Source organism: Periophthalmus magnuspinnatus, chromosome 19 (genome assembly GCF_009829125.3).
Source record: "Periophthalmus magnuspinnatus isolate fPerMag1 chromosome 19, fPerMag1.2.pri, whole genome shotgun sequence".
Classification (NCBI taxonomy): Eukaryota; Metazoa; Chordata; class Actinopteri; order Gobiiformes; family Gobiidae; genus Periophthalmus; species Periophthalmus magnuspinnatus.
Window position 1 is genome coordinate 18,252,284 of NC_047144.1, and position 11,044 is coordinate 18,263,327.

Here is an 11,044-nt window from a genome sequence, read left to right on the forward strand (position 1 = left end):
TAACGGCTATAGGACGCGGTTAGCTTTTTATGTTCAGACCAGGGATGACCTAAAGCGGATCAACTCCTGACGTTGCTTTGAACAGATAAATATATTCACATGATCAAAACAGTATGAACAGGAGGAGGCTCCGTTCAGTGACCCGCCTGTAACCTGTTCTTTACCTTCTAGTGCTACGTTTACACAAGCCGACAACGAGGCTAAAAGAGGAGGTATTTTCTGCCAAAGTTCAAAAGCCTTTCTTTAAACAGGGTTATTCTGCAAAATTGTCCTTTTAGAGCTTTCTCCCATATTCTAACACTGTTCCCTCATTAAAAACATGTCTGAAGAGGGTTTACATGTTATCTATTCATGTTTGAGTCATCTAGCGATCTCTCCCGGGCCGTATTTGAACCATCCGTACGCTTAAGAGTGTGATAATAATCAAAGCTCATCCCACAAGCCTACGTCTCCCATGCTCCCACACTGCAAAAGATACAAAACAATACACTACAACTTCACAAATCTGATATGATGTGCAGTAGTTTCATTAGTGGGATGCATGCTGATTGAAATGTGAGAAAGCTCTGAAGGGGGAGTGACTTAGCACGGAGAGCAAAGGACGGGGGGAAATATATATTTGTTTTTGGTATGGACTTGAAACAAAACCTGTATTCATCCTTTTACTTAAATTTTGAAATCGTTACGAGATGGGGTCAAACAAACAGGGTCAGACAACAACAATCACAAGGGGTCAGTAAAGGGAAATATCTACTTATCTACATCTACTTCTGGAGCAGGTAGAGTTGTTCAGAAGTGACACCGAGGATGGAGGATGAAGAATGAAGAATGGATTTAGTGATTTTAAGTGACATCGAGAGTAAACCTGTAAGCTTGTTTTTTATGCTTTAGTTATCTGATTAACTGTTCATATCTCACACACCAGACACATGTTCAGTTCACCGTCTATGCTTCATGTAGCTGAATAAATATGTTAGGTGACGGCTGATTATACATGTTACAGTTCACTTGTTTGACAAATAAATGGCGATTGTGTGCTTGTAATACCTGTAAGAAAATTTACTTGACTTGTTTTCTTTTATACATTTCATATTTAATTTCCCCTTATTTATTTCCCCATTATTTATAAGACCATAAAGGTGATAATTTTTCATCATAATTCCTAGTTTAAGGTCACGAAAACTACTTCCTGTCTTCTGGTACAGCCTTTTATGCTAATGTAAAGTCTTACCCGTCAGAGCACTATTTAAGAAACAACTGAAAAGTTAAATATAAAGTTTTTGGTTCATCAGTTTGTTTACTAGGCCAAAGTGGTATGTATATTTTCCATGTGTTCATATGCAGTTTTGTGTGTATATGTAATATATTTTATGTGTTTGCTAGTTCTACAGTGTGAACTGTGATGAAGAAGTAAACATCAGTGACATGTTACGTTAGTGGAGTGTATCTGATTAACTGTTGATATGTTATGTAAACTTACCAGACACGTATATGGTTTGTTACGTTAGCGTGCTGTACTGCTATTCAACCTGTTCACTATTTTATTGTTGTTATTATAACTTGCCTTTAAAGATAAAATGTCTGTTCTTGGTCTTGTAAAATACATTTCCCTAAAAAATGTGACTTATAGTCCAGTGTGGCCTAAATGTGTTTTTTTCTTCATTATTATGTATTTTTTCGCTGATGTGATTATTCTCCAGAGCAACGTATAGTCTGGAAAATACAGTAATTGTTTAATGTATCAGCCATAAACAGAAAATCATTTGTTCAGGTCAAGAGCAGGTCAAGCTATCTTTAACACTGCGAGCAAATGGTTCATCCATCCATCCTGACATTTATATTTTTTATATTTGTAATTTAAAAGAAATATTTATTGAACGTTCTTAAATCGTATCATACTAAATCTTTCCACCACTTACAGTGGCATATATAGATTTCACCAACAACAGAGATGGAAGAAAACTTCAAGAACCTGCAGTAAGATATATTATATTTATTTATTATTATATTAATATTTATGGGGCGACAGTGGCTCAGTGGTTAGAGCGTGGGTCCCCCAACCGAAGGTCAGAGGATCGAGTCCCGCTCGGAGCAAGTTCTGTTGTTCTGTCGTTTGAAAGTGGTGTGTGTGAATGATAGGTGGTGGTCGGAGGGGCTGATGGTGCAGATTGACAGCCTTGCTTCCATCAGTCTGCCCCAGGGCAGCTGTGGCTACAATAGTAGCTTACCATCACCAAGTGTGGAAACGAATGAATAATGACTATAGTGTAGCACTTTGAGAGGCTTTGAAAAAGCACATTACAAGTGTAAGCCATTATTATTAAACTGTATTGTGGTACACAGTCCACTCAGAGTACTGTGTTCTGAATACCTTGAAATACTTTTAACCAGCTGTAATTACATGATAGAGTAAGGACTTGGTCAGTGTATTCAGTTACTTCCCAGCGCTGCCTGTCAATCTTCCACTGTCCCACCAAACTAAACGAGCCTTTGACTTCAACACTGGGCGGATGTGAGCTCTATCTCCTCAAATACAAGAGCGTTTAGGGAATTAACCTGTTTTATCTTGTCAACATGAGGCCGTGTTGTCATATTAAATAAATAGCATCTGAAGCTTTGAGACAGCTGTCAGCTAGCATTCAGTCATCTCCATAGAAATGCACTAATGTTAGCTTAGCCCTTAATGGCCATCAGCGTCCTCTCCTCTATAATAACCTTGTATTGTCATCTGCAGTCAAACTCAAGTGGTGCTAAGCTAATGCTACGCGACAAGATAAAAGCCAGGTACTGTTTAAATGCCTTTGTAGTGTAGATATGTATAGTGAGCGGATGTTAGCGGCGAGAGAGCGCTAGCTAGAACCCAGCCTGGGGCGATCCATCCACACACTGTCATTACTGCCAGTCCTGTTTAAGAGCCACTCTGCCCTGTCATTGAGAGACTACAGGGATCCGGCTCCCTACACATCTACACTGAACAGTCATCAGGGCAGAGCTCATCAGACGGGGGGCGACCTGTCAAGACCTTCTTGGCTTTGGGCCAGTCAGAAGTGGATCCTGGGCAGATGTTTTTCACCTTTTAAATAATAAGACTGACTTTGAACGCAAACATGCAGGAAACACCAGGTTTATATGGATTCAGTGACTTTGAAGATGACATTAAATTCTAGGCCTGGACAGTATCACAGTTTGGAATTTGACTTTTTCTTATTAAAAAACAAAAAGGCCTAAATATACTATTTACAGTGTTAATATTAATACAAGACAGGTCTTTAATCAGTCCCAGTGAACTCTGAGTTTATAGTAATGATAAAATAACACTTAAGTCACAGATCAGTTTGTACTTTTTTCACTCCATCCTCTGTGTGGTGGTAAACTGCTTCTATAGCCCCACCTGCCCTGAAACTGACTGAGACGTGGCTGCCAATCTGTGCCTTTGGCCCCTTCAACCTCCCATTCTACATCTACATAAACCATTTCAGCTAAATATTCAGCTAAATATACAGTTAAATATACAGTATAGAAGCAGAACCGTTCCACCTGGTCCAGTCTAAACCTCAATGCAGCCAAATAATATTAATGTTGTAATGTGAAGAGTTATTTCTATAATCAAATGACATAACAATATTATGGTTATTTCTATAATAAACTGATATAATAATCTTATTCATTCTTTCTATAATAAAGTGATGTAATAATATTAATAGTTATCTCTTTAATAAAATGACATTATAACATTAATATTTCTTTCTACACATGTTCTCATCGGTGTCACTTACCTCATGATTTTGGGTGAAGAGTTTGGGGAGTTCCTCATGTTTCCGTTGCGTTGCTTTTTCTTTGGTGATAGAGCAGACTGTTGGTCGTCTTCAACTACAAAAATAATAATATTTAAGTATCAAGAGTACAATTATATACAATTTTCATAGTAAAATAATGCTATTTCAAATATTAGATTAATGAAAGAAAACACTGCAGACAGTGAGTTTTTGGACAGTTCACATTATGAATAGTTTAAAAATTGAATAAAAACATTGAATATAAAAATAAGTCTTATTCACACAAACACACCACACTGTAGCAATTTTACTTGTTTGACCAACAGTTCATATTTAATATTCTTTTGTTGTCCTTCATAAACTGATTTTTACATTTTCAACTAAATTTAACCTTTTTTTTTTTTTTGTTTTACACCAAATTTGAGCTAGATCAGGTTTACAAAAGTTTAGATCAGATTTATTAATGTTTTGTAAAATATGTGCCAAAACATTATGCAATATCAGAATCAGAATCAGAATCAGAAGACTTTTATTGCCATAGTCTGTGAACACAGTTCACAAACTAGGAACTTGATACGGTGAAAAAGTGCAACATAAACACACTGAATAAATACAAATACAAATAAGAGCATGCACAAAGTTAAAAAGATATGCTTAAAAAAATCAAATGAAATACTTAAAGGGAAAAAATATGTACAATAGCAGCATCAGAACAACAGTGCAAAGTGGCTTATTAAAGTGACCGGTGTTATAAAGTGTCCAGTTTAGTGCCGATATTATAGAGTGTTCATGAGACAAACAGCAGAGGGGAAGAAACTGTTCTTATGGCGAGAGGTTCTGGTCCCAATGGACCGTAGCCTCCTGCCAGAGGGAAGTGGCTCAAATAGTCCATGTCCAGGGTGAGAGGTGTCAGCTGCTATACGGCCTGCTCGCCCCCGAGTCCTGGAGACGTACAGGTCCTGTAGAGATGGAAGACTGCAGCCAATCACCTTCTCAGCAGAGCGCAGAGTCTCTGTCTGTCCCTGGCAGTGGCCCCAGCGAACCACACAGTGATGGAGGAGGTGAGGATGGACTCAATGATGGCCGTGTAAAACTGCACCATCATCTGGACTGGCAGCTTGCGTTTCCTCAGCTGCCGCAGGTGGAACATCCTCTGCTGGGCTTTCTTGATGAGGGAGCTGATGGTCGGCTCCCACTTGAGATCCTGGGTGATGCAGGTGCCCAGGAAGCGGAAAGAGTCCACAGTGGTGATGGGGGAGTCCGTCAGGGTGAGGGGAGGCAGGGGGGCTGTGACTTTCCTGAAGTCCACGATCATCTCCACCGTCTTCTGGGCGTTGAGCTCCAGGTTGTTGCTGCTGCACCAGGACACCAGCCGGTCCACCTCCCTCCTGTAGGCAGACTCATCGCTGTCCGAGATGAGTCCGATGAGGGTGGTGTCATCCGCAAACTTAACCAGTTTGACGGAGTCGTGGCTGGAGGTGCAGCAGTTGGTGTACAGGGAGAAGAGCAGGGGAGAAAGTACACAGCCCTGTGGAGATCCTGTGCTGATAGTCCGAGTGTCCGAGACATTCTTCCCCAGCCGCACGCGCTGTCTCCTGTCTGTCAGGAAGTCAGTGATCCACCTGCAGGTGGAGTCAGGCACGTTGAGCTGAGCGAGCTTGTCCTGGAGCAGAGCAGGGAGGATGGTGTTGAATGCAGAGCTGAAGTCCACAAACAGGATCCTGGCGTAGGTTCCCGGGGAGTCCAGATGCTGGAGGATGAAGTGAAGGGCCAGGTTAATGGCGTCGTCCACAGACCGATTGGCTCTGTAGGCAAACTGCAGAGGGTCCAGGAGGGGGGAGGTGAAGGACTTGAGGTGGTGCAGGACCAGGCGCTCAAATGACTTCATGACTACAGACGTCAGCGCCACAGGTCTGTAGTCATTAAGTCCAGTGATCCTGGGCTTCTTGGGGACGGGGACAATGGTGGACAGCTTGAAGCAGGCTGGGACATGACATGACTCCAGGGAGGTGTTAAAAATGTCCGTGAAGACAGGAGCCAGTTCCTCAGCACAGTGTCTAAGGGTGGAAGGAGAGACACCGTCTGGGCCCGCGGCCTTACGGGGATTCTGCTTCCTGAAAAGCTTAGTCACGTCCTGCTCCACAACTGTGAGGGCAGTGGGGGAGGAGGGGGGGTCCGAGGTGGGTTTGGAGGTAATGTCCATGATGGTGGGGGAGGAGGGGGAGGGGTGTGAAACTTCAAACCTCGCATAAAAGCCGTTTAACTTTTCTGCTAGTTGTTTGTTGTCCACGGCGGGAGGGGCTTTGGGCCTGTAGTTGGTGATTTGCCTAAGCCCTCTCCAGACAGAAGCAGAGTCGTTGGTGGAGAATTGCTGCTCCAGACGTGTATTGTATTTCGCTTTAGCCTTTTCCACCTCTTTGCTAAACGCATACTTGCAACGCCTGTAGCCTTCACGATCTCCTGCCCTGAAAGCCATCTCCTTTTCCCTCCTCAAATGTCTAAGTCTGGGTGTGAACCAGGGTTTGTCGTTGTTAAAAGTCACCCTGGTGCATGATGGAATGATGCTGTCCTCACAGAACTGAATGTATGACGTCACAGTATCTGTGTACTCATCCAAACTGTCTGTGGCAGCCTTAAACACATCCCAGTCTGTAGTGTCCAAACATGTGCGAAGCTCCTCCACAGCCTCACTGGTCCACTTCTTAGAAGTCCTCACAGCAGGTTTGGAGAGTTTCAGCCGTTGTTTGTAAGCAGGGATGAGGTGAACCATGACGTGATCAGAGTATCCTAGAGCAGCGCGGGGCACGGCTCTGTAGGCTCCACTGACCGTTGTGTAACAGTGATCCAGCGTCTTCTGCTCTCTCGTCGGGCAATTAATAAACTGTTTATATTTGGGTAGTTCCTGGCTCAGATTTCCCTTATTAAAATCCCCCAGGATGATCAGTAAAGAGTCCGGGAAGGTTCGCTCCACATCCAGAATCTGCTCCGCGAGCACGCGCTGGGCCTCGTGCGTGTCCGCGCACGGAGGGATGTAAACAGCGGCCAGAATGAATGAAGTGAACTCACGTGGAGAATAGAAAGGCCTACAGTTAATGAAAAGATATTCCACGGCGGGAGAGCAGTGTTGGGAGATCACAGTCACATCCGTACACCAGGCGTTGTTGATGAAGAAACAGACACCTCCACCTTTCGTCTTTCCCCCGGAGAGTCCCCGTTGTCTGTCCGCGCGGAGGAGTTGGAATCCCTCCAGTTGAAGCGCACAGTCCGGGATACGCTCATTGAGCCATGTCTCCGTGAAGCATAAGACGCAAGAGGAAGAGAAGTCTTTGTTTCTCCTCATCAGCAGCGCCAGTTCGTCCGTCTTGTTGCTGAGTGAGCGAACGTTAGACAGGAAAATTCCAGGTAGGGGCGTGCGAGCGCCGCGTCTCCGGAGGCGCACCAAGGCCCCTGCCCGCTTTCCTCGTCTTCGGCGTCTCACTCTTTTGGCCAAAGAGTGAACAAAATCTACTGCAGGAACTAAAAAGACCGGCAGTAGATCGACAGGAGTGGTAGTTCTGATGGATAAGAGCTCTTCACGGGTGTAAGAGCACGCGAACACAGGACAAACGCACAAAAACAAAAAACACACAGCGCACCAAATCACCAGGGCGACCGTACGTGGCGCCATCTTGGATCTTGTATATATATTCGTTTTAGTATTTGCATTTTCAGTTTTACCAAGATTTTATTGTGTATATTCTCTATAATATAATCCCTATAATCTGTACTGATTTCTCACCTCTTTCTAGTTTGTTTACACCATGGGCCTATTATCACAGTTAAACGTAGAACAGGAGCGCCCCTAGTGGTGATGTGCAGCAGTAGCAGCCTCAGTCCTTCACATCTCTCTGCCTCTGGTTAATATTTAATGTGCACAGCTGACAGAGGGTCATTAGTCAAACACTTCACTGCAGAGTCCAGACAAACACACGCTCTGTTTGGACCAAAGGGCTTCAGTATTAACAACATAAAATGTATCATATTTAGCATAGCATCACATGTTTGGCTCTCCTTAGACTTTTAACACTAGCCAATCAACCAAATGCTAAACTAAAGTAGATTTATTTTTACTTGTAAAATTTAAATTGAAATAGGCCTAAAAATATATATTTTATAGTAATTCATATTTACAGAAATAATTAAAGGTCTGTGAAACATTGACATTAAGACTTAATTAAGAATTATAATAAAAAATAAAAATCAGTGATTTTTTTTTTTTGCCTGTGAAGAAAAACTAAATATGTTTTGATACTTTTTTGCACATTGCTCTCCAGGGTCTTTGTGCATTTAGAACTAGAATTATGGACATATTATTAAAATACTTTTATAATGAGAAATAATATTATGAAGTTTAAAGGGAGTACCACAAGGTTGTGCTTTAGGATCATTAGTGTTTGTGAGTTCATTCAGTGTGAGAGGTTAATCTTTCCTAAGTCTTCCAAAATGGCCTTCGTTCAAGATATTTTAATATTGCAATCTCACAGTAAAGGCCCACATACAGATACACTGGAGGCTTCTGTCGAGCCTCTGTGTTGTTCTGTTTATAATCTGAGGCGTCTCTACGTGTGGAATCTCTGGAGCAGTACATGAGCTGACCACTGGGGGGCAGTAGTGAAGACAGCTTGATTGGTTATAAACCAATCCTGTATTATGTTGAAACTGTTTGGTTCCATATGTAAATGTTTTATTCAACAGTTTCAGTATGGAAGCTCAGAAGGGCCAAACCTAATCTGCTGACAGAGGAGGGTCAAACATGACGCTAACATTCATTTTTTCGTGACACATATTGCTGTCCATTGTCCCATTATAATAACACCAAACTTAACCTACTTCACAGACCTGTCCCTTTAAACTGAGGACGTGCATTGTCTGAGCTTTAATCTACAGTGACATAAAAAGCCCCGCATTACACCTTTAATAAAACATATTAGCATTACCTGCACATTCTCTGGGCTAATTCCATGTGGCACAGAAACGTTAATATTTGAATAATGAATGTTCCTCATTTCTATTAAAGACCACTTAAGCACGTGCTGCAGGTCCAGTGAAAAGCTGGGTGTGACACCCGCCTCCATATTTATAATAGAAATAAATGAGTTAGTACGACTCCAGGTTTTCAGAGTCTATTGTTATGTCACAGGAACAAGAATGTGACAGCACACATTAGCCAGCACCAGCAGCACTGAGACGGCGCCATTTTGAGATCGAGATTTAAGAAAGTTTGTCTCTGTGAATTTATTTCTCTTTCATGTAAAAGTTCAACTTGAAGTGATACAAAAATATCGTCAACAAATGAAACTCTAATGCCAATTTAAACTCTACCCCATTTTTACTGTTTTCTGTGAACTGTAAAAATGCACAATATTTTTCTCCCTTTGTTTTGCAGCAAATGATCTTTTTTTTTTTTTTTTTTTTTTTACTATGGTTTAATTAGGATAATAAGTTTCAAGTAATTTCCATTTAAACTTTACTCCAAAAAGTAGAACTCATGTAAAGAGCTGATTTATGTGGCTCTTTTTGTCTCAACTTTATGTTATTCTTCTGAAAGTTTCATTTCACAAATCAGTTTCATAACATTTTAAAAACAGTGAGATCCTCCATTTTCTTTCACTGCTGTTTGTTGAAGGTGTTCAGAATCGTGTATAATCGTTAAATCGTGGTGTTTTATTCTCACAATAATCGTCACTTTAAAATATGACACTGTGACATTCAGAGCCACATTAAAAACAAACTGCAGGTCTGTTTTTGTGGAGGGAACAGAATTATAACATGGCTTAAAGCAGAGTCTGTTTTCGCCCTTGCAAATTGAATGATATAAAGATTCAGTGTTTTTGTGCTATTTTAACATACATTCTAATACTTATATGAACCTCCATAAGTTTCAAATACTCTATTAAGACACATTGCTAAAATAATTTTATCAAAACAAATGTCTTTTAAATGTTATTGAAACCATATTATTCTAGTCATTGACCATAAAGACCTGTACAATGGCGCCCTCTGCTGGTCTCAATGCGCCCACAGAACCACTGATGAAATGAGACAAACTGAACACCAAATTTATCTGAATAGATTCTTCTTTCAGACCAAGGACTAGTTTGATTGATTAGTCTGATTACACATGGCTTTAATCAGGGAAGTGTTTTGTGATATCACCAACTATTTGCAAATGCAGAGGCCACTAGGGGGCAGCACACACTTAGATTTAGGCGATTTTTGATCAAAAATCATCTGGACCAGTAGATAAAACCCCATATACACTATACGAATTCAGTTTTTAGTTCCACTTTTCTTACTTTTACTTGCACATCTTACTTTTCTGGTGAGTCTGCCTCCTGTTTGTCTCCATGGAGATGCTTTGACTGGAATGTTCCACAGTACAGAAAAACATGTTAACTGTTAATAATAGTCAGAAATAAATTAGTTTTATCAATTAAGACTTGAACCTAGAGGTGTTGTACCTGTTTGTTCCACCTGTCGCCGCCTCCATCCCCTTGATCTCACTCTGTTATGTCACTACAAAAAGGTGGAGAAAGATGTTTCTTATCGTCTTTTCTTATCAAGTAATGCTTTTACATTAATCTGATGAATAAAACTCTGTTTGCACTCTGGGCACTACCAAAAGTCCTAAGTGTTTAAAGTGTTTAAAATGTTGTAAATGTTAAATATCGTTATCAGGAGCAGATGTGGAGTGTTTACACTGTTTATGTACATCATGCAGTAGACTGGGAGCTCTCTCTTCTAACTGAACTTAAGGGGGATTAAAATTCCCCGTAACAGGCACAGATAGAGGAAGAAAAACAACCAAAAGCTGTACATCATGTTACTATGGCAACAAATTCTCGCCTTGCTCTACGGGACATTTAAGGATTTGCGACATGAAAAGCTCCTGTTTTCAGAAGGACAAAGACTGTAACGTCACAGTTACAGTTGGTTTATTTTACATGAAATGATTTGAACATTTGTGTTTCTGGCTCCTTCAGGTATGATTCAGTTTGGCTCATCCTTGTGGCTCTTTAAAAACACCACATTGACTTATTTCTTGTCTTTTTGAAGTAACGTTACTTTTGCTCGAGTACATGTTTTGACTGTTACTCCTCTGTTGTTCTGTTGTCTATTTGAACTTAATTATTGTGAATGTTTAGTTTAGATCTGTTCAGTCTTGTGTTTTTTTTTTCTTGTTTTTTCTGGTTTAAAAACTTTAAAAAATCAGTTGGTTTTGCCTGGAC